General features: G+C 48.5%; 1 long non-coding RNA gene and 4 other non-coding genes across 5 annotated transcripts; 2 read left to right on the plus strand and 3 right to left on the minus strand.

The window, feature by feature from the left end:
• Positions 1 to 526: 526 nt before the first annotated feature.
• On the plus strand, positions 527 to 599 carry TRNAF-GAA. The gene has a single exon. It is a non-coding gene; the product is annotated as a tRNA-Phe (tRNA).
• Positions 600 to 1,957: 1,358 nt separating this feature from the next.
• LOC113974969 lies at positions 1,958 to 7,382 on the minus strand. The gene is made up of 3 exons (XR_003536718.1): positions 7,222 to 7,382; positions 5,003 to 5,229; positions 1,958 to 3,976 (listed from the first exon to the last, which is right to left on the minus strand). It is a non-coding gene; the product is annotated as an uncharacterized LOC113974969 (long non-coding RNA).
• TRNAF-GAA lies at positions 6,181 to 6,253 on the plus strand. The gene has a single exon. It is a non-coding gene; the product is annotated as a tRNA-Phe (tRNA).
• Positions 7,383 to 19,368: 11,986 nt separating the features above from the next.
• On the minus strand, positions 19,369 to 19,441 carry TRNAF-GAA. The gene has a single exon. It is a non-coding gene; the product is annotated as a tRNA-Phe (tRNA).
• Positions 19,442 to 20,064: 623 nt separating this feature from the next.
• On the minus strand, positions 20,065 to 20,137 carry TRNAF-GAA. The gene has a single exon. It is a non-coding gene; the product is annotated as a tRNA-Phe (tRNA).
• Positions 20,138 to 25,398: the final 5,261 nt, after the last annotated feature.

Genomic DNA, 25,398 nt, shown 5'->3' on the forward strand with positions numbered 1-25,398 from the left:
GAACAGCAAAAGTCTGAAAGGTTTTATGCAAGGTTCAGCCCCAGCAGGGCTGAAGTAGCTCATCTGGGAGAGCGTTAGACTGAAGATCTAAAGGTCTAGTGGAAGATGCCTCTGCCCATGGCAGGGCATTTGGAATGAGATGATCCTTAAGGTCCCTTCCAACCCAAACCATTCCGTGGTTTAAGCATCCAGAGACAGATGTGAACAGACAGAACAGGACATGTCCCTTCCAACTCCTTGAATATGGCACAAAGGGGAGGAACTTCAGCCACACTCCCGTGATCTCCTGTGGAACATCTCCCTGGGCCTTTTCCACAGACAGGGAACTGCACTAGAAGGACCATCAGCCTGATCTAAATGGACACATTTGATTTCCCTGAGTGCCTGGTGCTGTTTGAGAAGGCTCTTCTCAGTGGTACCCAGGGACAGAACAAGAGCCAAGTGTCCCCTGAGCCAGTTGGAGCCGCAAAAGGCTGAAAGCTCTTCCTGTTCCAATGGGGTTTGTGCCAATGGCAGCCCCAGCAGGACTGAAGTAGCTCAGCTGGGAGAGCGTTAGACTGAAGATCTAAAGGTCCCTGGTTCAATCCCGGGCTTCAGCAGGCTTTTCCTGCCCTTTTGGGTGCCCAGGGCTGGCATTCCAGTACAACAGAGACATGGACAGGTGGGAGAGAGGCCAGCAAAGGGCCGGGAGGAGGATGAAGGGGCTGGAGCATCTCTCCTGTGAGGAGGGGATGAGAGAGCTGAGACTGGTTGCCCTGAGAGGTGAAGTTCCCATTCTTTGCCATATTTCAAAGCCACCTGGATGTGATCCTGGACAACTGGCTGGAGGTGTTCCTGCCTGAGCAGGGGTTTGATCTCCATGAGGTCCCTTCTGACCTCAACCCGTCTGAGTCTGTGAAACAGAGACATTGTTTTTAATTCAAAGGCATCAGCAAAAATACTGTTAGAAAGGGGTTTTTCTTTAGTTCTTTCAGCTGTTTATTCCCAGTCCTGTGTCCTGGACTGCCCTCTAAAGTGGTGGTGATGTTGAGTCACTGGTGTGGGGGGTTGTCTACTCTGCAGCAAGTCCAGGGGAGGCCACGAAGATTATTAGAGAGATGGAACTCCTCTCCTGTGAGGAAAGGCTGAGAGAGGGATTTGTTCAGCCCAGAAAAAAAAAAAGGTTCCAAGGAGACCTTGGAGCCCCTTCTAGTGCCTAAAGGGGCTCCAGGAGAGCTGGAGAGGGACTTTGGACAAGGACCTGGAGTGACATGATGAAGGGGAATGGTTTTAAATTGACAGAGGGATGTTAGGTGGGATATTGGGAAGGAATTCTTCCCTGGGAGGGTGGGGAGGCCCTGGCACAGGTTGCCCAGAGAAGCTGTGGCTGCCCCATCCCTGGAAGTGTCCAGGGCCAGATTGGACTGGGCTTAGAGCAACCTGGGCTAGTGGAAGGTGTCCCTGCCCAGGGCAGGGGGTTGGAATGAGGTGATGTTTAATGTCCCTCCCAACCCAAACCATTCCATGGTTTATGACTCTCTGAGTTCTGAGGACAATCACTGGTGCCTCATCACCTCTGCCCAGCAACGCTGGGGGCTTAGAACAACACCAGCTACAGCTGTAGAGTCCTCAGCAGCAGCAGAGCTCGGCTCCTTGCTGGAATTAATGATTCCATCCTGTTTAATTGAAGGTTTGTCCCCTTTGCCCTAAATGTTGATCCCTTCTTCGACCCACAGGGGTTTTGTGGGGTTCCTTCTTGCCTCTAATGGTGGTGTTTTGACTGAAAGAAGGATTAAATCCTCCCCTACCTTCACTTGGGCCCTGGCCCTAAGAACAGCAGAAACAAAGCTTTGACACCACATTACATAATTTTGTTCTTGTGAGCCCTTACAAACACCTTAATCCCAGGAAAAATTGACAGAATCTTGGAAATACCTCTTCAAAGAAATGGAAATAATGAAAGCCTGACTGAGACAGCTTAAAACTTAGGATTTATTGATGGTAGAGGTGAGATGAGACCTGAGAATGACCCAGACCCTGCTCTAACTCTGTAACACATTCCTGAAAAATAAAGGTAACAGGGGTATGGTGGTGAGTGACTGTCAGGGAAAAACAGGTGTAGATGTTGGGAAGACAACACAGTCAGGGAATATATTAATCCCTTGAGACCAGGACAGGCTTCCTAGCTCATTCCTGCCCACTCTCATGATTATTTATGATTTGGAGGGGCTGCAGGGAGTTGCCATGTGGGAACTTTTGAGATATTATCCCTTTTTTTTGCAGAGCCACAGTGTGATTCCAGAGGGATCTGAGCTGCAGCAGCGTGGGGAGGTTGCAATGCAGAGCCCGTATCACCCCTCATTTCCAAAACCTGTAACTAAGGATAAAACCCACAGATTCCTATCTCTCCCATGGCACTCCTTCATTCCCCTTGTTTTCTGCCTGGCTGTTCATAATCCAAAAATCTGGGATCATTTCCTCTGCACACCGAGCGTCAAGAAGGACAAAATCCCTTTGGCAGCTTCAGGGCATTGCTGAGAAGGGATTTAAGCAGGAAATAGCCCGAAATTCCCAGGGCGATCCCGTGCGTGTGGCTCGGATGCTGGGGAAAAAGGGACTGGATTGACGGAGGAATGGTCGTAAAGCCGCAGAAAAGAGGGACTTACGTCAGAGATCCTGATTTCCATCTCGATGTCACCTAGCAACACTCCAGATAAGGGCTTTCACTTCCGAGGAACTCATTCCCTGGGAATTTTCCCATTAGGTGGCACCACTGGCCTTGAGAAGCCTTTGATGTGCTTTGTCTCCTTGGAGCCACATTGACCTAAATCCCAATTCGGAGACCCTCGTCCCCAAAAAGCTCAGGAAGAGTTGGATGAGATTCGTGCAGACCTCAAAGTGACCTGGGCTGTTGCTTGTGATTTGATTTGGAGAAGAACTTTTGATAGGACCCAGCCCATCTTTGCACTGGGTTCTGGAAAACCCCAGACATATGGGAAGACATAACCTGGCTCCTCTGGGCATGAACTTCACCAGAGTTTGAGCTAAACTCAGGAGTGGAAATAACTTTTCTTATTGGCACTTCTTGGGTAATTAAAGTCCTGGCTGCAGGAAGGGAGTTGGAACTCCCAACAAAACTGATCTTGATGCATTTATGGTTTGCTGCTGGAAAGCGGATGCCCAGGTTGCCAAGAGAACATGTTGGCAACGCCCCAGGTGTCACACAAAGACCTCCAGAGTCGACTTCTGAAGTTTTTGGTTTGGATTTTGAAGGCAGATTCAATTTTGGAACTCAGCACCAATGTTTCTGTGGGCTCTGTCTGGTGACTGAGCAACCTGGGCTAGTGGAAGGTGCCCCTGTCCATGGCAGAGGGTTGGAATTAAATAATCCTGAAGGTCCCTACTGACCCAAACCATTCTATGTTTAGGTGAGATTTAAAGATTTGCCTTTTTACCCTCCGAGAAATCAAGTGAGACGAATCTCACCCCAGGAACCTTTTCCAAACTCCTGGGTTTGCAGTGAAAAATGTCCTGCTGGGTCTTCTCCTGTGTTCTTTGCTACCTGTCATGCTGCTGTCCCCATCTGGCCTTCCAGGAATTTGTTGATATCCAATGCTGCTGAACTAAAGAGCTCCCAGCTCTTCAGAGAAGAACAAAACAACACCATTTCACAGAATCAGAGGCATTGATGTTTCAAAATAGACGCTGGACTATTTTGATTTGCCTTCAAAGACAAGAGTCTTTGAAGAAAAGCTAAGCCTGGAGCAAAACTGCACTCCAGGCTTTAATAACCCTTCAAAGCAAAGCTTTACGTACAAGGGAACACTTGTGATGGGCCACACAATGATCATCAGCTGATAAATCATCTGGCTCTGCAACCCTTTCTCTCCCTTCCTTCAGCATCCAAATGTGGGAAAATAGTCCAGGAAGAGTTTTCAGTCCCTACAGGCTGAGCCAAGCTGGACTTGTAGGATCTGTAGTCACTGAATTGCTCCTTCTGTAAATAAATATGAGCAGAGCTGCTCTGAACATCCAGCCTTTTTTGGGGAATGATTTTGCAGGGGGCAGATTGTAAGATTTCTTGAAAATATTTACTGGGTCCAATTCCTAACTACCTTCTCCTTATGGATCTTGAGATCCTGCTGGAGATGAGAGAGACATTCAATAGGACAGAGAACAAGGATTGCTCATTCCCTCTTCACAGCTGAGACCTAATCAGTCTTCAGGCTCCAAAGCCCTGAGCAAAATTGAAGATTCCTCTCATTTCAGCATCTCCACCAGACAAAATAGAGGAATCTGGGTTTGGGCTGTGTTGTCTCTTGGCCAAGGTCTTTAGTGATGCCCTGGACATTAAAGATCATCTCTTTCCAACACCCTGCCATGGGCAGGGACACCTTCCACTAGCTCAGGTTTCTCCAAGACCTGTCCAACCTGGCCTTGGACATTTCCAGGGATGGAGCAGCCACAGCTTCTCAACATCTTGAGTCACTTTTGTGGTGGGTTGCCTACTCTGGAGCAAGTCCAGGGGAGGCCACAAAGGTTATTAGAAAAGTGGAACTCCTCTCCTGTGAGGAAAGGCTGAGAGAGATGGATTTGTTCAGCCCAACACCTTTCTCTTGGCACCACTGAGCTTTCAGGAGCTGGATCTGTCATATGTAGGAGGCAATTTATAAGCTTAAATAGGAGTATCATTGCTCAGCTGGCCAAAAATGTCCCCATCTGAGAAGCACAAAGATGTTGTGACCCTCACACACGTGACCAGTTCCTCAGTGACCAGGGGTGGGATCACCACTGGGATTCAGGAATGGAAGTGTTTTTACAGGAATAAAACCCACTTAGGGTATGATTCTGTTGTCTGGATATTCCATAGCCTAGTTTGGGAGCCCTAAATATCAAGGAACTGTTATCTAATAAATCCCTGGGAGGAAATATCTGCTGCAGTTGAGCTGAACATTCAAGCCCAGATTAAATATATTTTTGACACCTTTCTCTACCAGATTTTTGACAGACATGGAAAACTCACCATGCATTTCACAGAAGTATTTTGGGAAGACGTGAATTTGGAGCTGGGGAAAGATGGGAGATCGCCCTGGGAGCGAATTATTTGCAGGATAAGTTGGTGGGTTGGGCAAACCTGTCCCGTCTCACTGCATGAATCTGCCTGGCTCCTATTCCCTGGGTGGAGAGAGACAGATTGGTGTGCAGAGATTAGCCAGGCTCCATGGAAAACTCCAGATCCTTCCGTGGGCTCTGTGAAAAGATGTTAGGAAAGTCTGTTCCGTGCTAATGCTCATTATGGCTCTCATCTCAAGGCTGCTGTTTAAATCCAGATTTTAGCTGTGTTTTATCATAAAAGCCCAGGATGATTTGAGCTGGAAAGGACCTCAAAGATCATTTCATCCCACTCACCTTCCACTGGACCAGGTTGCTCCAACCCTGTCCAACCTGGCCTTGAACACTTCCAGGGATGGGGCAGCCACAGATTCTCTGGAAAGCCTGTTCCAGTTCTCTGAGTAAAGAATTGCTTCCCAATGTTATGGACCTTGGCCTTCAGGAACAGCAGTGAGCCCCAATTTATTATTTCTTATATTTATTACTTCTTATCAGGACATGCTACAGGGAAGTGGTTTGGGTATTTTAGACCTGTCCAATGTGTATATTTGGATATGTCAGACCAGCCTGAAACCCTGAACAGCACGAAAAAGAGAGATGGTCTGAGGAAAGAGACAAGGCAAGGTCCTCAACACCAGCTCAGAGAGAGGAGTCTGTGTTTGATTGTCCCTTTTACTCTCTTCCCAGTCATCTCTTGAGCCTTCCCTACAGTGAATTTGTCTTTCACTTCATCCTCCACCACATTTGTCACTTCACATTCTGCTTCCCCTTCTGCAGCTTTGTAACTGCAGAGACTTAACTCCATCTCCTTGTTTTCCTTGATTTGTGAGCTTCTCTAATATCAAAATAAGTGTTTCCCTGCTCTATCCTCCAGAGTCATATTATTAAAGTCATACATGGAGGTCACAGACACTGACAGGGAGGCTGGGCTGACACCTTGGGCCAGTGCTTTTGATCCCATTCTGCCTGTATCTCATTCCCTGAAACAACTTCTTTGTCTCCCAAGCCAAAATGAACTAAAGGCTACCCAAAAAGGCTGAAAGATCATCATATGTCAGCAGGTTTTGTTACAATTGCAGAGTCAACAGGGCTGAAGTAGCTCAGCTGGGAGAGCGTTAGACTGAAGATCTAAAGGTCCCTGGTTCAATCCCGGGCTTCAGCAGGCTTTTCCTGCCCTTTTGGGTGCCCAGGGCTGGCATTCCAGTACAACAGAGACATGGACAGGTGGGAGAGAGGCCAGCAAAGGGCCAGGAAGGTGATCATAGAATGGGAAAGGTTGGAAGGGACCACAGGGAGTCATCCAGTCCAAACTCATGGCCATCCCAGAGCACAGGGCACAGGATGGTGTCCAGATGGGTCTGGAATATCCCCAGTGAGGGAGACTCCACACCCTCTCTGGGAAACCTGTTCCAGTGCTGGGTCACTGCCCAGCAAAGAAGTTCTTCCTCATGTCCAGGTGGAACTTCCTGGGCATCAGTTCCTGCTCGTTCCTCTTGTGCCATTGCTGAGTCCCCCCAGGCAGAGCCTGGTCCATCCTCTGCCCCCTCCCTGCAGACAGACAGGGGTGAGGTCCCCTCTCAGTGTCTCTTCTCAAGGCTGAACTGGCCCAGCTCAAGGGGATGAAGGGACTGGAGCATCTCTTTTATGAGGAGAGGATGAGAGACCTGGGGCTGGCTCTCCTGAGAGGTTGTGGAGTCTCCATTCTGCGAAATTTTAAGAAGCCACCTGGATGTGTCCTGGTCAACTGGCCCTCAGTGGTCCTGCTAGAGCAGGGGGTTGCACTAGAAAATGTCCAGAAATCCCTTCTAACTATTCTATGTGGAGAAGACAAGGACAAAAGTTTACATCTAGAGAAGGGAAAAGCCAAGCTAATGAAATCCTCATATTTTTCCATCAGCAGTGTCCACATGGCCAACCAGCCCAACCACCCTGGCTGAACAACCAGCCAACAAAGAGCTGTGATAAAGATCAGGGAGTGGGAAAAACCAGACCCACGCACAAATAAATAAAAGGAGGTTTAAACACTCCTATCCTTGAAACATTTATCAAGGTGAAGTTTTTCCTCTTTTTCCTTGATTTTTTTTTTTCTTATTTTTAGTCAAACTAAGAGCCCCAAAATTAACTCCTCACCCTCTCTGAGGTGCTGGTGTCTGTCATCTGCTGCGGGATCTGCAGTGCGACGTCACGAGCAGGGCCCCCAAATAAACTTCCGCTTTCATTTAAGGCACCATCTGTGTGTCCCATTTCTGCAGAGCCTGGCAGAGATCTCTTCCCTTCTATGGAATGTTCCTTCCCCTCACTGAGCTCCAGACTCCTTCGGAGGTGGGGAAGGCGGTGGGTGGGAGCGGTGCCAGCTCGGTGCGAAGGGAGCTCGCTGTGACAGAGTCCTCGGGTTATCAGGAGGCTTTCGGTGCTCAACCACGGTCAGGAGGCCCTGGAACAGGCTCGAAGGTGATGCCTTAAACTCTGTGTCATACACAATTTTAGTTTAGCTCTTTTAGCGTGGCACTTTTAGCGCCTCTGTACGAGATTTCCAAAAATGTTTAACGTTCCTTGCCGAGAATTCCGATGGACCGAGATTTGAGCAAGGTGAAAAACAGCTTATCTGGAGAAAATGTACTCAGAATAAGGCATAGCAGGATCACACCATTTGATATAACCGAGTCAAAACTATTCAGGAGCCTTGAATCTGTTGCAAGCAGGGCAGAGATGATTAGGAGGAGGAGGACAGGGATGAAGGGGTGGCTGTTTTACCACCACCGACTGAAATTTGGGAGGTGTGTCTGAGGGTGGGACAATGGGATAGACGGTTTTGGGGCTGGGTGTAACCAATGAGGTAATGCCTAGATATTGTAATTAGATGGTATTATAAAAATTGTAAAGGCCTGTACTGTGGGTGTGTGCAATACAGTTTGTGCACCAAAGGCACCACAGTTAAAGTGCTGCTTTCTACCTTTCTGTACTCAAAACTGTCCAGAGAATTATTTCTCTGATTTTAGGCAACAAGGGCAACCCACAGATGAGGCAGAGCCAACACCAGCCCATGTCTGGCTGTGAGAAAGACAAGCTTCACTGTTGTTTGTTAATTAGGACAAGAGTAATGAGGGGAGGAAGAGCCAAGTTCTGAATGTCATGGAGAGAAAGGTCCAAGTCACTGGGACACATTGTTTGGGGCACAGAACCACAATCAATTAGGTTGGAAAAGACCCCTGAGATCGCCAAGTCCAACCCGTGCCCCAACCCCACCTTGGCACCCAGCCCATGGCACCGAGTGCCACATCCAGGCTCTGCTTCAACATCTCCAAGGATGATGACTCCACCACCTCCCTGAGCAGCCCATTCCAATGTCTAATCCCCCTTTCTGTGAAGAAATTCCTCCTAATGTCCAATCTAAACCTCCTCTGGTGCAACTTGAGGCTGTGTCCTCTCATCCTGTTACGTGTTGAACCCCTTTTGGCTTCCCCCTCTTGTCAGGAAGTTGTGGAAGTGAGAAGGTCCCCTCCGAGCCTCCTCTTCTACAGACTGAGCCCTCCCAGCTCCCTCAGCCGCTCCTCATAGGATTTGTTCTCCAGGCCCTTCCCCAGCTCCATTGCCTTTCCCTGGTCCTTTTACCAGGATGAAGTCCACAGCCTTATCTTCCTATTATGCAAATAAATTAGGCTTTATTGCCTAATTCCTATTATGCAAATAAGTTAGGCTTTATTGCCTAATTCGGGGACCCCTGGTGGCCTAGTTGTTAGCATGCGGGACTCTCACCGCTGCAACCCAGGTTTGAATCCCAGTCCCCCCGGGCAGATGGAGCCTGTTAGCCCTGTGAGGCCATCCATCTATGAGAAGGTCACTCTAAACAAACCTACGTCCTGAGGACCTCACTGCCATTGTCCAAGCTTGCTTGGCCCCGGCAGATGAACCTTAGGATTAAAGGGTGGGCTCAGTTCAGCGCAGGCTGTGTCTCACCTAAAAAAATCCATTGCGCAGGCTGGAAAGGTAAAAGACCTTTCCCCAAATCTTCGTTCACGAAGACTGGCCATTATTGCCTAATTCAGACAGTGAAACCCACAACAAATCAGGAAGAGCCTTAGTTTAGGTTCTGCATCAAACCAGCTGAACGAGCTGTGCAAACTGTAACCCTGTGCCTCAGTTTCCCTTTGCTGTAGCAATTCCCCTTCCCTTCCCCTCCCTTCCCATGGAAGCACTCGGTGTTCTCTGTGTTCTCAGCTTGTTTGTGTGTGTTCCCCCAGCACGTGTCCCCAGGGATGGTGCTGCATTACTCACACACCTCTCGAATCCTCTGTTTCTCTAATTCCTTTTATTTGCAGGAGTTGGGAACAGTCATGCTCTCCAGGAAAACACAGCCCTCACAAAGCTGGGATCAGCGTCACTCAGCTGTTCCTAAGAAACTCCTGTGACTTGCAGGTGAATTCACCACAGAGTGGATCGGAAATGGGAGGTGGGAGTGGTAAGAAAGAAGGGGACAGATCATCCCAGAACACCGGGAGATGAGGTAAATAATGAGGAAACAGTGTAGGAAAGAGGATGATGTATTGGAGATGAGGTAAGAGACCCAGAATCTGGGTCACCATTGCTACAGAACATTTTAAATGGACAAGGAACACTGGGATTCGGGAGATCTGTTTCTGGTTGTGGAAACTTGCTCGTTTTGGCAAGAGCAGTGGCCACCACATCGAAGCAGAGACAAGACAGAAGTGCCTCCAAATCCACCTCCCACAAGTTGAATTGATTTAAGGTCCTCTTTGCTCTTTTCCTGTATCCACACAGAGACCCACATTCCCTCAAATCCCAGTTATTTGGGTGCTCCAGGAGGCTCTGAGTGTGCTTGTGGAAAGTTTCATTATCAGGAAGTTTAAACCACTATTAAATCATTATATCTTAGATCAGGAATGGTGTGGCCGGCAGGACCAGGGCAGTGATCAGCAACTGAAATCCAACTGAAATCCAGTTGAAATCCAACTGAAATCCAACAGAAATCCAGCTGAAATCCAACTCAAATGCAAATTCTGGGGGCTGTTTTAGGCCTTTCACGACAAGGAAGACATTGAGAGGCTTGAGCGTGTCCAGGGAAGGGAACGGAGCTGGGAAGGGTGTGGAGCACCAGGAGCAGCTGGGGGAGCTGAGGCAGCTCAGCCTGGAAAAAAGGAGGCTCAAGGGGGACCTTCTCGCTCTCTCCAACTCCCTGATGGGAGAGTGGAACCAGGTTGGACTTGGGCTCTGCTCCCAAATACCAAGGAATAGGATGAGAGGAAACGGCCTCAAATCACACCAGAGGAGGCTCAGGTTGGATATTAAGAACAATTTCCTCACTGAAAGGGTTTCTCAGCCCTGGCCCAGCTACCCAGGGCAGTGGGGGAGTCCCCCTCTCTGGAGGGATTTCAAAGCCATGTGGATGTGGCACTTGGGGACATGGTTTGGTGGTAGACTGAGGTATTTTTACATTAATGGATGTATTTGCTGATCTTAAAGGTCTTCTCCAACCTAAACAACTCCATGATTTAAACTATAAACTTCCATGAAAAGCTGTGGTAGAGAGGGGAAAATACAATTAGTCTAATTTGCCAACCCTTCTCTCTTGTTTTCCTGTCGCCCTCAACAATAAAATCAGCTGGCAAAGGTGACTGGACATGGAGAGGGATGTCTTGTCTCCTGGGAGTGCCAGCAGAACCCTCCAACAGGGAATAGGGATAACTGGAAACACATTCCCAGAGCCCTGCCTTGCTTGTTGTCTGTACTTCCCACCCCCTCAGCCCGGCAGAGCGCTCCCACCTTCCAGAGGGAGCCAACCAGGAAAGGCAGGGAGGGAAAAGTTCACCTGGAAGGGAAGGAAAGCTGTTCCTGGAGGAGGTAAGAGCAGGACTGGGGATCCTGTGACTTTCAGCTGTGTTTTGAGAGCAACTTTCCGGACTGAGCCTGACCTGGGAGCTCGCTGAGGGGACAAGAAGGGCTCAAGGAGGTGTGTTTTCATCCTCACCAACGTTATCCAGCAGGGAACAGATCACCCAGAAAGTTTAGCTCCTTTGGATTAATGAATCCATTGCATATTCCTCGGGAAATCTCTCTCACACATTTCCAAATGCTGCTGAAATTTGCCACAGTGTGTGAGACCAACTTTTAACTGTTTCTCTCGACAGCTGCCAGCCCTGGAATAGGACAAATTCCTCAGCACTGCTGGAGGATTGATGGAGAGGGATTTGTGTTGCTGATGGTTACAGGCACTTTTGCGAGTGCTCAGGTGTTTGGGGGGTTTTGCCTCCTTCTCCTCACATGTTCCACCTTATTTGAATTTTTTTTTAAATCTTGTTTATGTCTTATCTCCTCCAAAATGACACTTGGGGAGGTCACAGCTCCCTTCCCACAGCACCACTCACAGCTGAGGCTCTCACAGGTCATGCTGACACCTGATTCCTGGAATCATGGAATCAGCGTTTGGGTTGGAAGGGATCTTAAAGATCACCCAGTTCCAACCCCTGTGCGATGGGCAGGGACACCTCCCACTAGAGCAGGTTACTCAGACACCAATCCAGGTATCAGCAACTGGAAAATCACATTTCTAGGCACATATTTTCCCTTGCTGTCAGGTCCTGCTCCTCTGGAAAGACATCTTTGGGAAGGTCCTGGTGTGCAGCTCCAGGCTCCAGCATCTTGTGTCACTGTTTTCCCATCACCCACCAACACAGGAACCTTTACAGGGCTGGCAGGAATAACATTTCTAGTATATTTATATTATATTTTATAATTATATTATATATTTACATTTTTATTTTTATATTGTATTTTATAATTTTAGTTTTCTATATTTTCTATATTTCTAAATATTTCTATATTTAGTTTTCTATATTTCTATATTAGTTTGCTATATTTCTATATTTTCTATATTTCTATATTTCTATTTTATTATTATACTATTATTATATTTTATTGTTATGTTTTATATAATATATTTCATTGTTACATTATACTTATATTTTTTATATCAGCTCCAAGCCCTGAGCTAACAGGTCTTACTCCAGGGAAGCACTACAATTGCACAGGAACTGAGTTTTACCTCTCCTGACTATATTGAGAGTCCGGGAAAAAAAACAACCACCAGACCAACCGACCAACCAACCAACCAAAAAAAACCCCAAAAAACAAAACAACAACAACAACAACAAAAACACACCAAAAAAACCCCAAAACAAACAAACAAACCCCAAAAAAATCACACAAGAAAAACAGCTCTTAACTTAAAAACTTCAGCTAAATGTTTAAAACTCGAGGTGATGATCTGAGACCTCGAGGCCTAAAAATCCTTGGGCTGAAAAAAAAAACGCACCCTCAGTGATTTTAAAAGTGTTCTTGTCCTGACTTTTTTTTTTTTTTTTAATTATTGGCTCAAGGATTGGGGAGATTTCATGGCAGGGGAAAATCTGAACTCGACTTTTGCAAGGTTTCAACTGCAAAAGCAGCTTCCCTGGAGCACCAGGACACCCAGAAAATGTTTGGCCACCCATCAGGATCCTGAATGGGGTGACACTAAAACCAGCAGGCAATTGCTGTCGGTGCAGGGAAGGAAAAGCTGCCGCCGTTTAAAATGCTAATTTTATGGGGTTTAAAAGCCCATTTCGCTTCTCCTTCTCTTCCTCCTCCTCCATCTCCTTCGCTCTCGCTCCTCCGGCGGAGGTGCCAAAACCTCCTCCGTCAATTTGTGAGAACTTTCTGCTTGAAAACTGGAGCAGAGAATCACCCACGGATCGCGCCTGGCACGAAAATACCGGAGGCAGAGGCACCGATTCCAAGCGACTCGAGGAGTTTCCCCGTGTCAGGGGGAAAGAAATGGGAACGTGGAACCGACTCCACCAAAATCCCTCCGTGAGGAAACACCTGTCCAGCATCTTCTGGCCATGGACAGGGATATTGCTCGTTATAAAGACATTTTCCCATTTGTTTCTAGTGTCTTTTAATTCTTAATTTGATCCTTTTGCTCCTTGCCTGGGACTTGAAATATTCCCAGATCTGTTTTGGTTTTGTTTTTGTTTTTTTTCCAGTGAAACAAAACTCAGCAGGGCAAACTCTGCTTTAGAGTTTCCAGTTGCTTGGAATGAGGGATTATAAGACAAAGTTGAATTTCCAAAGCAAAAGAGAAGTTTTCAACCTGTGTGGCACAAGTCAAGTAGCTTAAAATGATGATCTAAGTGTAGTTTAAAACCTCACATATTATATATACTTTTTGTATGAGCTACTTTCCTGAATTTGCAGAGTTTTGCCAAGGGTGTTTTCTGGGCTGTTGGGAACAAAACTGAAATCCACCCACCCTTCTGCACGGAATTCCAAACTCTCTTCCCTCCTGGGTGCTCCCTAAACCTGACAGAGATGTTTTAACTCTTTCTCCATCCTAAATCCCACCCTGGGCAGGGGAATAAAACCCTCCAGATCTCAGAAATGACAGCAGGAAGCTCCAAAGTCCTACTTCTCTCTGCTTTTCTGAGCACAATTTGCATATTTAAATAGCCTCCTTCCACATGGAACGAGCAGAGCTTCATGTTCTCTTCTTTTTCCTCCATCAGCCCCCTGAAGTCACAAATAAAACCAGGCTTTGCTGTTCAAACCCAAGGGGAAGGAGAGCCCGTTGCCTTAAAAGTTAACAGCCCAAATAACAACCTAAATTGCATTTAATTAATCAACCACACACCCTAAACCCATGACCCTTCTGAGGTATTTTGGCTGTTTTTTACTTTAGTACCTCTGAGGAACTAAGCAGAACCCAAAAAAGTCTTTTGTTATTCTCCAGTTTTAGCATTTGGTGCTCAGAGCAAATCTTGGACAGTTGATTCATCTGAAAGAGGAATTTTTGTCTTTTTCCTTTTTACTTATTTTTTATGATTTTTTTTTGTGGCACATGTCCATACTCCATTTTAAGGCACAGTTTAGACAGTGAGATAAATCCTAACTCAAAATTTTCCAGGGGTTTTTTTGGATGACCTCAAAGGAAGAACTGCCCTGATTCTCATATAGAATGAGTCATAGAATCATGGAATGGCCTGGGTGGGAAGGGACATAAAAGATCATGTGGGTGGCAGCTCCTGTGTCCCACTGATGGAAGGACTGTGGGATACATTTGCAGAGGACACCAAGTTGGGGAGGAGTGTTGATCTGCTGGAGGGCAGGAGGGCTCTGCAGAGGGACCTGGACAAGCTGGAGAGTTGGGCTGATTCCAATGGGATGAGGTTCAACCAGGCCAAGTGCCGGGTCCTGCACTTTGGCCACAACAACCCTCAGCAGCTCCACGGGCTGGGACAGAGTGGTTGGAGAGCAGCCAGGCAGAGAGGGACCTGGGAGTTTGGATGGACAGGAAGCTGAACAGGAGCCAGAGTGTGCCCAGGTGGGCAAGAAGGCCAATGGATCCTGGCCTGGATCAGGAAGAGTGTGGCCAACAGGTCCAGGGAAGTGATTCTTCCCCTGTACTCAGCACTGGTGAGGCCTCACCTCGAGTGCTGTGTCCAGCTCTGGGCCCTCAGTTCAGGAAGGACATGGAGGGGCTGGAGCAGGTGCAGAGAAGAGCAACGAGGCTGGGGAAGGGTCTGGAGCACAATTCCCATGAGGAGAGGCTGAGGGAGCTGGGGAGGCTCAGCCTGGAGAGGAGGAGGCTCAGGGGAGACCTCCTCACTCTCTGCAACTCCCTGACAGGAGGAGGGAGCTGGGGTGGGTTGGGATCTTCTCCCAGGAACCAGCAGTAGGACAAGAGGGCTCAGTCTCAAGCTGTGCCAGGGGAGGTTAAGTTGGATATTGGGAAGAAATTCTTTCCAGAGAGGGTAATCAGGCATTGGAATGGGCTGCCCAGGGAAGTGGTGAATTCTCCCTCTCTGGAGGCGTTTAAGGTGAGACTGGATGTGGCATCAGTCCCATGGGCTGGGAACCACGGCGATATTGGTTCAAGGGTTGGACTTGATGATCTCAGAGGTCCCTTCCAACCCATCTGATTCAATGATTCTATGATTCTATGATCTCTTAATGCTGGTATGGGTGGTTTTCATACCACTCTGGGCTCTGCACTAAAGTGTTTGTCACCTTTACAGCCCCACAGGAGCTCTCTGTTCCTGGTACGGTGCTGCTCCACCTCCGAGAGCTCTGCACTGCAGCACAAACCCAGTTTAATATCTTTAAGCCTGGAGTAGTTACGGTAGGATTATTGCTCCCAGGGCATGCAAATAATAATCCTTTCTTTCCCTCATCTTGTAGCTGCCATGTAATTTAGGAAATTAATCTTCAGGGCTGGCAAAGTCTTTTGTTGTCTGCCTGTGCTGCTGCCTCCACCTCTGCCACATAAGAACTCTGGCTGTGAGATCCCAGAGTGCTTTCCAAAGGATTCCAGAGGACTTTTCCCGATTTTCTGAGGGTTGAAACTGAGACATGAGGATAAAAATTGCCTTCTCCTCGTGCCAGACGTTGGCAGAGCGAGGGACAAAGCAGACTAGTCCATGTATTAAAATGAGTTTGAGCAGTCTGGCCTAGTGGAAGGTGTCCCTGCCCATGGCAGAGGGGCTGGAATTAGGGGATATTTCAAGTCCCTTCCAACCTAAACCATTCCATGATCCTATAAAAAAGAAAGCAACAGCAAAAACACTCCATGGGAATGAAAATTGTGACAGAAAAAAACCCCTAAAATCTAAATTTCCTGGGCTTTGGGGTTTTTTTTTTGTGTGTGTGTGTGTATTTGGTTGTTTGGGGATGTGTATTTTGGTTTGGGGCTTATTTTTTTTTTTGTTCCTCTTTTTTGTTTGTTGGCTTGGTTTTGGTTTTTTTTTGTTGTTCTTTTTTTTTTGTTGTTGTTGTTGTTCTACTTTTTTTTGTTGTTATTGTTTTTCGAGTTTTGGGGGAGGATTGTTTTGAGGCGTTTTTTTGTTTGATTGGGTTAGGTTGGGTTGGGGTTTTTTGGTGTTTTATTTTGTTTTTTGGGGGGTTTGTTTGTTTTGTGGGTTTTGCTTGTGGGTTTTTTGTGGGTTTTTTGTTGGGTTTTTTTGGTTGGTTTGTTTGTTTTGGTTTGTTTTGGTTTGTTTTTGTTTGTTTTATTTTTCCTGTAGAAAAGAATTTTAAGCTCCTGCTGAGAGATTCCCATCCTTTTATCTGTCTGATCTTTCTCCTTTGTCTCCTCGGCAGTGAGACACAGCGCCGGTGCTGTGTGGTCAGGGGGGATGTGTGTGGATCGATCCCTGTGTGTGGATCGATCCCTGTGTGTGGATCGATCCCTGTGTGTGGATCAATCCCTGCCGGCACTCCTGGTGGGAAAGGTGGAGAGAGGTGCTCACAGGGATGGGGGAGAAGGGCAGCAGCAGCAAATCAGGACTGAAAAAAATTCAGAGAAAAAAGGCAGAAACCACTAGAATAAAAGGAATAAAAGGAATAAAATCCGAATTGAAGGGCACTGGCAGCGCTGTGTTTGTGGGGGACTCGGGAAAAGGTGGTTCTTGGGATCTGCCAGGAGCTGATTGATGGATATGGGGACACGAAGAGGGTGAGAGGAGGGAGCTGAGTGTGTGCTGGGGGCTGGCGAGGCGCTGCCGAGGCGACCGCCCCCGCTCCTGCCGCCCACGGCGCAGTTATTCATCCCGCTCCTGCCCTCGCAGCTCCCCGGGAGCACGGGGCAGCTTTAACCCTTCCTTAGGGCAGGTTTAACCCTTCTTCGGGGTAGGTTTAACCCTTCTTCGGGGTAGGTTTAACCCTTCTTGGGGGCAGGTTTAACTCTTCTCTGAGCCAAATTCAGGGAAACTCGGCAGCTTTTGGCAGCTTTCGGGTTGAGTCAGAGCTGTTTCAACCAGGAGGGGACCAGGTCGTTGGGAGGAGGAGGAGGGAAATAAGGGGCTCCTGTCCCCTCTGTGATGTCTCGGGGGGTTTCTTTATGTCCTGCAGTGTGAACATGGGGCCTGACTGACACCTGTGGGGCCCTTTCCTCTGCTTTCCCACGGCTGGATCTGGCTCCAAAGGAATTTCGTTGCGGTTGCCTCCTTACGCTGGACTTTTAGAGGCGACCAAGCCCACGAAAACATCTGGTAGGGTATGTCTGTGCTAAAACCTCTTCCCTTCTCTGACTGAACAGAAATCACAGAATCATAAATTTACAGAATTGTTCGGGTTGGAAGGGACCATAAAAATCACACCTCTGCCATGGGCAGGGACACCTCCCACTAGCCCAGGTTGCTCCAAGTCCTGTCCAACCTGGCCTTGGACACTTCCAGCGATGGGGCAGCCACAGCTTCTCTGGGCAACCTGTGCCAGGACCTCACCACCCTCACAGGGAAAAGTTTCTTCCCAATATCCCATCTAATCCTGCCCTCTGCCAATGGGAAGCCATTCCCCCTTGTCTTGACACTCCATGTCCTTGTTCAAAGTCCCTCTCCAGCTCTCCTGGAGCCCCTTTAGGCACTGGAAAAGAGAACTTAGGGTCTCCCTGGAGCCTTCTCTTCTCCAGGTTGAACAGTCCCAGCTCTCCCAGCCTTTCTTCATAAATAGATCTATTATGTCCAAAACACCTCCCAGGAATAGTTCCTGGCCCTAGTATGCCCTGAACTGTGCCTGGGCATTGTCTGGAGGACACAGGTTGGCACATTTAAACACTGTGGATGGGCACTGAGCATCAAACAAGCCCCAGCACTGCCCTTATTCCCATTTCCAGCACACCTGTTAAACCAGGGCTGTGGAACCAGGTCAGAACACTGTTCAGCAGAGCTGCTGGAACACTGAGCCTGTGCCATCCTGCTGCTCCCTGACCCATCCTGCTGCTCCCTCTGCCACTCTCCTGCTCCCTGTGCCATCCTGCTTCTCCCTGTGCCACCCTGCTTCTCTCTGTGACACCCTGCTGCTCCCTGTACCACTCTCCTGCTCCCTGTGCCATCCTGCTGCTCCCTGTGCCATCCTGCTGCTCCCTGTGCCACTCTCCTGCTCCCTGTGCCACCCTGCTTCTCCCTGTGCCACCCTGCTGCTCCCTGTGTCATCCTGCTTCTTCCTGTGCCATCCTGCTGCTCCCTGTGCCACCCTGCTGCTCCCTCTGCCACTCTCCTGCTCCCTGTGCCACCCTGCTGCTCCCTCTGTCACTCTCCTGCTCCCTGTGCCACCTTGCTGCTCCCTGTGCCACCCTGCTGCTCCCTGTGCCATCCTGCTGCTCTCTGCCTCAGGCTCAGTGTCTCTGGGCTGGCATTTCCTCCTGCCCTCGGGCTCCAGCCTCATTCCAGGGGTGGGTTGATGAGGTCAGAGCCCACAAACAGGAGTTTTCCCAGCCTGGGTGTGCAAACTCCTCTGAAACCTGAGGGCAATCCCCAGGATGTCATTTTACAACTGCCCGAGATCCGTTTCCAGGGCAAAATGAGGCCCAAGACAGACGAAATGGGAGATAATTGAATCCTGCACACGGGCCATGAAGGGAGTTCTGACCTACTTTGATCCAATTTGGGGGCTGGGAGGCCTAATTTAGACCCAGGCAAAGGCAGTCAGGAGTAAAAGGCTAATTTAGCTGGTGCATCCTTGGGCCAGAAGATGCTGCCTGAGGGCATCAGGTCTGCAAAGGTCCCTCCTGGGTGAGCAGCTGTTCCATTTGTGGTGTTATCTTTGGGTGGTGGCTCTTGACAGAGGCGTTTTCCCATCAGGACATGGTGTCTCTTCAAGGCTCAAGCAGGTGATGATGTTGTTGACTCATTATTCACATCCTGAGCAGGGAATTCATCTCCTGGAAGTGCTGCAGGATCTGAAAATTTGATGTCCAGAGCAGCACCAGAATGAAGGGCAGAAAGAAGAGCCTCTGCCCTGCTATGGGGAAGAGATTGGATGGTGACCTCGAGAAACTGGGAGTCAAAGCTGTGCTTCTCATTTTTTTTATTTTGAAAACTAGTAACTCACATTTTGTTTTGTCTCTGCTGTTTGCCTGAAGTCTCCATGGATCAGGAATTAGTCAGAAAGGGTCAGAGAAGCAAAGACAAAGCACAGTTACTCAGTTTAGAACTCTTTGGGGTATCTGCACATTGAATACTTTAATTTTAAAAAGGTAAGAGTGGGAAGGTTCAGGAAAGGGCACTAAGATTCATCAAAGATCGTGGAATTGGAGAATATCCCGAGCTGGAAGGGACCCACAAGGATGTCATTGACTCATTTAGGTTGGAAAGGACCTCCAAGGTCATCGAGTCCAAGCTTTGACCCATCATCACCTTGCCAGCCAGCTCAGAGCACTGAGTGCCATGTCCAGTCATTCCTTGGACACCTCCAGGGGTGAATCATCAAGTCCAACTCCCAAAACGCTGCTGAAGCCTGGGATTGAACCAGGGACCTTTAGATCTTCAGTCTAACGCTCTCCCAGCTGAGCTACTTCAGCCCTGAAATGCGGATCCCTTTCCCTGTGATGAACAGGCAGACACACCAGGACAGCCTGGAAAAAAGCACTTTTTAGGGAGAGAGCTTGTTTCAAGATCAGTTGTGATTCAGACTAAAATGAACTCTTTTGATAAGGTGTTTTTTCTTGTGCCAAATAAGAGGTTTGATTTCCTGCACAGCCAAATACCTGTAGGTCGACCTTCCTACCTCTTCTCAGGGCAGTCCAGGACACAGGGCTGGGAAAAAACAGTTGAAGGAAGAAAATAATACCCCTTTCTATCACTATTTTTGCTGATGCCTTTGAATTAAAAACAATGTCCCTGTTTCACAGACTCAGACGGGTTGAGGTCAGAAGGGACCTCATGGAGATCAAACCCCTGCTCAGGCAGGAACACCTCCAGCCAGTTGTCCAGGATCACATCCAGGTGGCTTTGAAATATGGCAAAGAATGGGAACTTCACCTCTCAGGGCAACCAGTCCCAGCTCTCTCATCCCCTCCTCAGGGCAGAGATGCTCCAGCCCCTTCATCCTCCTCCTGGCCCTTTGCTGGCCTCCCTTCCACCTGTCCATGTCTCTGTTGTATTGGAATGCCAGCCCTGGGCACCCAAAAGGGCAGGAAAAGCCTGCTGAAGCCCGGGATTGAACCAGGGACCTTTAGATCTTCAGTCTAACGCTCTCCCAGCTGAGCTACTTCAGCCCTGCTGGGGCTGCCATTGGCCCAAATCCCATTGGAACAGGAAGAACTTTCAGCCTTTTGCGGCTCCAAGTGGCTCAGGGGACACTTGGCTCTTGTTCTGTCCCTGGGGATCACTGAGAAGAGCCTTCTCAAACAGCACCAGGCACTCAGGGAAATCAAATGTGTCCATTTAGATCAGGCTGATGGTCCTTCTAGTGCAGTTCCCTGTCTGTGGAAAAGGCCCAGGGAGATGTTCCACAGGAGATCACGGGAGTGTGGCTGAAGTTCCTCCCCTTTGTGCCATATTCAAGGAGTTGGAAGGGACATGTCCTGTTCTGTCTGTTCACATCTGTCTCTGGATGCTTAAACCACGGAATGGTTTGGGTTGGAAGGGACCTTAAGGATCATCTCATTCCAATCCCCTGCCATGGGCAGGGACACCTTCCACTATCCCAAGGGTTGCTCCAAGCCCTGTCCAACCTGGCCTGGAACACTTCCAGGGATCCAGGGGTAGCCACAGTTTCTCTGGGCAACCTGTGCCAAGGCCTCCCCACCCTAACAGGGAAGAATTTCTTCCTAAAATCCCATCCAACCTTGCCCTCTGCCAGTGGGAAACCATTACCCCTTGTCCTGTCACTTCATCCCTTGTCCCAGGTCCCTCTACAGCTCTCTTGGAGCCCCTTTAGGCCCTGGAAGGGGCTTTCAGGTCTCCCTGGAGCCTTCTCTTCTCCAGGTGAACCCCCCCAGCTCTCCCAGCCTGGCTCCAGAGCAGAGGGGCTCCAGCCCTTGGAGCATCTCCGTGGCCTCCTCTGGACTCCCTCCAACAGCTCCACCTCCTTCTGATGTTGGTGGCTCCAGAGTTTTCTCAGGGTCTGGACTAACATGTCACTCCACAGAGCTCCCATCATCCACGTCCAGTTGGCTCTGAGTGGGTGACAAGGACTCATCTGCAGGTTCTCCCTGGGAAAGGGACACCTGCCAGGTCGGCCTGTGTGGGATCCTGGCTCCCTTGGGACACAGCTCCGCCCTTCCAGGTGTCCCATTTCTGCCTCGCCAGCTTTCTCCTTGTCAAGGAAAGCAGAAACCAAAGCTGTTCTGCTTCTCACCAGCTTTCCTCAGACAGGAGGAAATGCTCCCAACATGGAAACTGTGGTATTTGCCAGCCCACTCTGCCTAGCTGGAAATATTCAGCTGGGTGCAAAATTCCCACTGAATTTGTACCACTTTGCACATGCTTGCAGTGTTGGTGGAAAGGATAAAGAACAAGCCTTGAAGGAAGTGCTACCTTGCAGTTAAATTAGGAATTGGAGGAGCTGACTTGCTGGGAACTTGGATTGTTCAGCTGGTGAAACAGAGTTTCAGAACTGAAACTCTGCGAGCAAAGTCATGAGAAGTCAGACTTGTGTTGCCTGTTGAACGTGTCACATGGAAGGAGTTGGAAGCTGAGACTTTTCCTTATGGAAGAGGAAGAAATGAAACCTGTTTTTCTGGCTCAGTTCAGATCTGAGGGCTGGGAGCAGGAGTGACCTTGGGATGTCTGCTCTGGCTGCCCTGTGGGCAGGTCAAACTTGGATCTTTTAGCAGATGTTGCTTTTTTTGAGCCATGTTCAGCTCAGCATTGCACTGGGGAAAGCAGAAATTTGGGAACACTGCCCTGACAACCTCTCCACTGTCGTGGCAGAGACACAGATGGATACGGTGATTCCCTGCTGGAAAACACCCCATCCCCATGATACTTATTTCCCTCCCTGTTTCCATCTCTCTCTCCACTTTAACCTTATGACAAAACCTTTTTAATAGGTGGCCTTGTGCTTCATCTTTGATTTTCTTTGGGTGTTTTCTTCGGGTCACTTGTGTGTCCTTTGCACTCAAGGGGTCTGTAGAGTGTGTAGGGGTCTTGACGTCTCTCACCTGCCCTCATTCCTCCTCATTCCTTGTATTTCATCCACATCTTCATTACTGCCTGTTTTTTGGGGGTTTTTTTGGTGTCCTCATCCCAGAAAGGATGTGAAAAAAAGCTCAAATTAACCAGTGGAAAAGATTAATAAAGTCACTTCTGCACAGGGAATTGCTGTGTAAACCATGTTTATCCAGTGAGGAAAAGGAAAGAGTGAAAGGAAGGATATTACAGGAACTAGAGAAAGAAAGGATATTATAGCATCTAGGGAGTAGTTGTTAGGGGTTGATTGCTTATTGATTCTTCTGATGTAGGAACTAAGGATTATCAGTGGGAACGAGCAAGTGCCAAGCCTGGAACAAAGAGAAATAAGGAATTACTTCCCCCAGTGTCTGGTTATCTGTGCAACTCCCGGCCCCAGGGTATTATAGAGCACAAACATTCAAAAGATGACTGGGAAGACTTATGGAAGAAAAAACTCCATGAAGAGTGTGTGAATATGGAACCACCTTGTGGCTCATGCCACAAACCTCTGGAGATTGGGAGAGTATCTGGTGATACAACACTACATTATTTCTTCCTTTGTAGGTGTTAACTCTTGGAAAATGTTGCAGGCCGGGTTTCAAGCTGGATGTTGTTCTGAACAGCTCTGGCACCTCCTCATCCTCACGCTCTGGATTCCTGAGGCGTCAGGGAAGTGTCAGCCTGTTAAACCCTGCTGGCATTTGGGCAGAGCTGAGCTGGAGGTGACATTTCCCACCATCACTCAACTCTTTCATCATCACTCCCACTCAGGTGCTCGAGGCTTTGCCCATGACAGGCAGTTGACAGGAGATCCCTCTGTCCTTGCTTTCCCTCCGCCCGTTCTTCCCGTTTTCCTGTCACTCCGGGCTGATCTGCCTGTGCTTTTTGAAATGTCCATCTGCCCTGAGTCAGGGAAGCAGCTCTCCAAGGTTATGGAATTACATCCAGGCAAACCAGAAATCCAGTTGTGTCCTGGGATTCATCAAGAGAAACGTGGGCAGCAGGGGAGGGGGGGATTCTGCCCCTCTGCCCCCTCAGGTAAGACCCCCCTGCAGAGCTGCCTCCAGCCCTGGGAACAGCACCCAAAGGACATGGAGCTGCTGGAGAGAGTCCAGAGGAGGCACCAGGATGATCAGAGGGATGGAGCAGCTCTGCTGGGAGGAAAGGCTGGGAAAGTTGGGATTGTTCAGCCTGGAGAAGAGAAGGCTTTGGGGTGACATGGATGTGGCCTCCAGGACCTGAAGAGTGATGATAAGAAAGATGGAGAGAGACTGTTTAGAGGGATCTGGAGTGACCAGACAAAGGGGAATGGCTTCAAATGGAATGAGAGTAACTTTAGATGCAATTTCGGGTTAAATTCTTGGCTATGAGGGTGGTGAGGCCCTGGCACAGGTTGCCCAGAGAAGCTGTGGCTGTCCCATCCCTGGAAGTGTCCAAGGCCAGGTTGGACGGGGCTTGGAGTGACCTGGGCTAGTGGGAGGTGTCCCTGCCCATGGCAAGGGGTTGGAACAAGATGATCTTGAAGGTTCTTTCCAATCCAAACCATTCTGGGATTCCACGAAATCTCCCACCAAATGCTCATCCCAACAGCCAGGGAACCTGTCCAGATCCACATCCAGACCTCTGTGGGTCATGTGGATTCACCAGCCCTGCTGAGTGCACTCCTTTCCCATGGGGTCAATGCAGCACATGGAGCTGCAGACAGGTGACCTTTTCCACCCAACTCGGCACATCCAATCTGTCTCCAACCTTAGTTTTCCTTAGAGACATCCTGGCACCAAACTGTGCCACAGGTGAGATTTTGTCCTATTTCCCCACTCTTTCTCCAGCCATCTGCACCAGGGGAGTGCCATCCACTGCAGGGTTGGGATGTTATTGCTCCTCACATTCTGACTTGGCTCTGATGTGTCAAATAAGGTCCATGTTCCTCCTTTAGGCTTCTGGAAATTTTTCTGTCTCATTACACTAAGTGAGCTCCTGCTTTACTTGAAAAGCATTTTTAGTGATTATCTCTATTTTCCTGTCGCTATTTTCTCTTTTTTTTTTTTTTTTTTCTCTTTCCCCAGACTTCTCCAAAAATGATCTCGTTAAGAACATGGAACTTCTGTCTCTGAAAAAAAAAAAAAAGGTTTCCTGAGGTTTCTAAAGGTCTCCCAGCAGGAATGTTGCTTGGTTCCATTTCCCCTCCAGTTGAGCAGACCCCCAAGTGAGCCCATTAGGAAAAATGGACTTGCTTGAAAATAAAATTCCCCAAAATATGCGACAGCAGCAGCAGCAGCTCTGAAATGTGAGGCTCCAGTAGGCAACAAACTATGTTTGCAAAGCTCCTCTTTGATGGCAGTTTAATGTGTTGGGGAAGGAAGGAGATAATGGCACCAGGGGGACTGTGGGTGCTCTGCACCTACAGCAATAGCTGGGAGGGGAGGCAGTAAAGGGGATGGAATGGGAGGCCTGGGATAACTTCATTGTTATTCCGAGGACAGAAATGCATCTTTGAAAAGCAGAGTTAATGAAGCCCAGCTGCCAAACTCTGCCTGTCACACAGCCATCTCCTCTCCCTCCTGAAGTCTGATGTCTGAAAGCTGCTGAGATTGTCAGTCCATCCTTCGAGGGGGTGGCTCCGGGAGTTGTTTAGAATTTTTATTTAAGTTTGGCTGTTAGGAATCCAGGCTGTGAATAACAGCTCTGCTGGCCTGGAAAAATGAACCCTGCTTGGAGGGATTTGGGCTGTGGTCCTGCTGCTGCTGCCTAAGAGAAATATTTGCATCCAGGGGGATATTTGCAATCTGCCCTGGACAGAAGCTGCCATGTAGTCACTGGGAGGGAGAGACAGTGAGAACAAACCCCAGACCTGGGATTTCAGCTCTCCTCAAGTTTGAATCACCAATTTCTGAGAAAATTAATGTTTTAGCATTTGCTTTAGTGACTCTGTTATCAGAGAGACCTAAGAGATCTTAGAATCATAGAAAGGTGTGGGTTGGAAGGGAATTTAAAGATCATTTTTAAAGGTGTCCCATGGACAGGGACACCTTCCACCGGGTTTCTCAAAGCCCCATCCAACCTGTCCTTGAACTCTTCCAGGGATGGGGCAACCACAGCTTCTCTGGGCAACATCCAAACGTACTTCACTCAGAGTGATGGGAAAAATTGGAAAAGCAAAGCTCTGTGTCCATCAATCAGATAGAGGAAGATATTTGAGGCAGAACTCTCTGAGGGCACCTCAGCTACAAAAGAGAGCAGTGACCATGTCCTTGGCTGTGTCCTGCATGGACCCAGCCTGACCAGCCACCAGGAGAACTCCCAGTCTGGGTGTTTTCTCTTGGATCTAAGCTCTGAGAGACACAATCTTGTCCTAAACTTG

Source organism: Neopelma chrysocephalum, unplaced genomic scaffold (assembly GCF_003984885.1).
Source record: "Neopelma chrysocephalum unplaced genomic scaffold, ASM398488v2 Primary Assembly neopelma1_129, whole genome shotgun sequence".
NCBI classification, from domain to species: domain Eukaryota; kingdom Metazoa; phylum Chordata; class Aves; order Passeriformes; family Pipridae; genus Neopelma; species Neopelma chrysocephalum.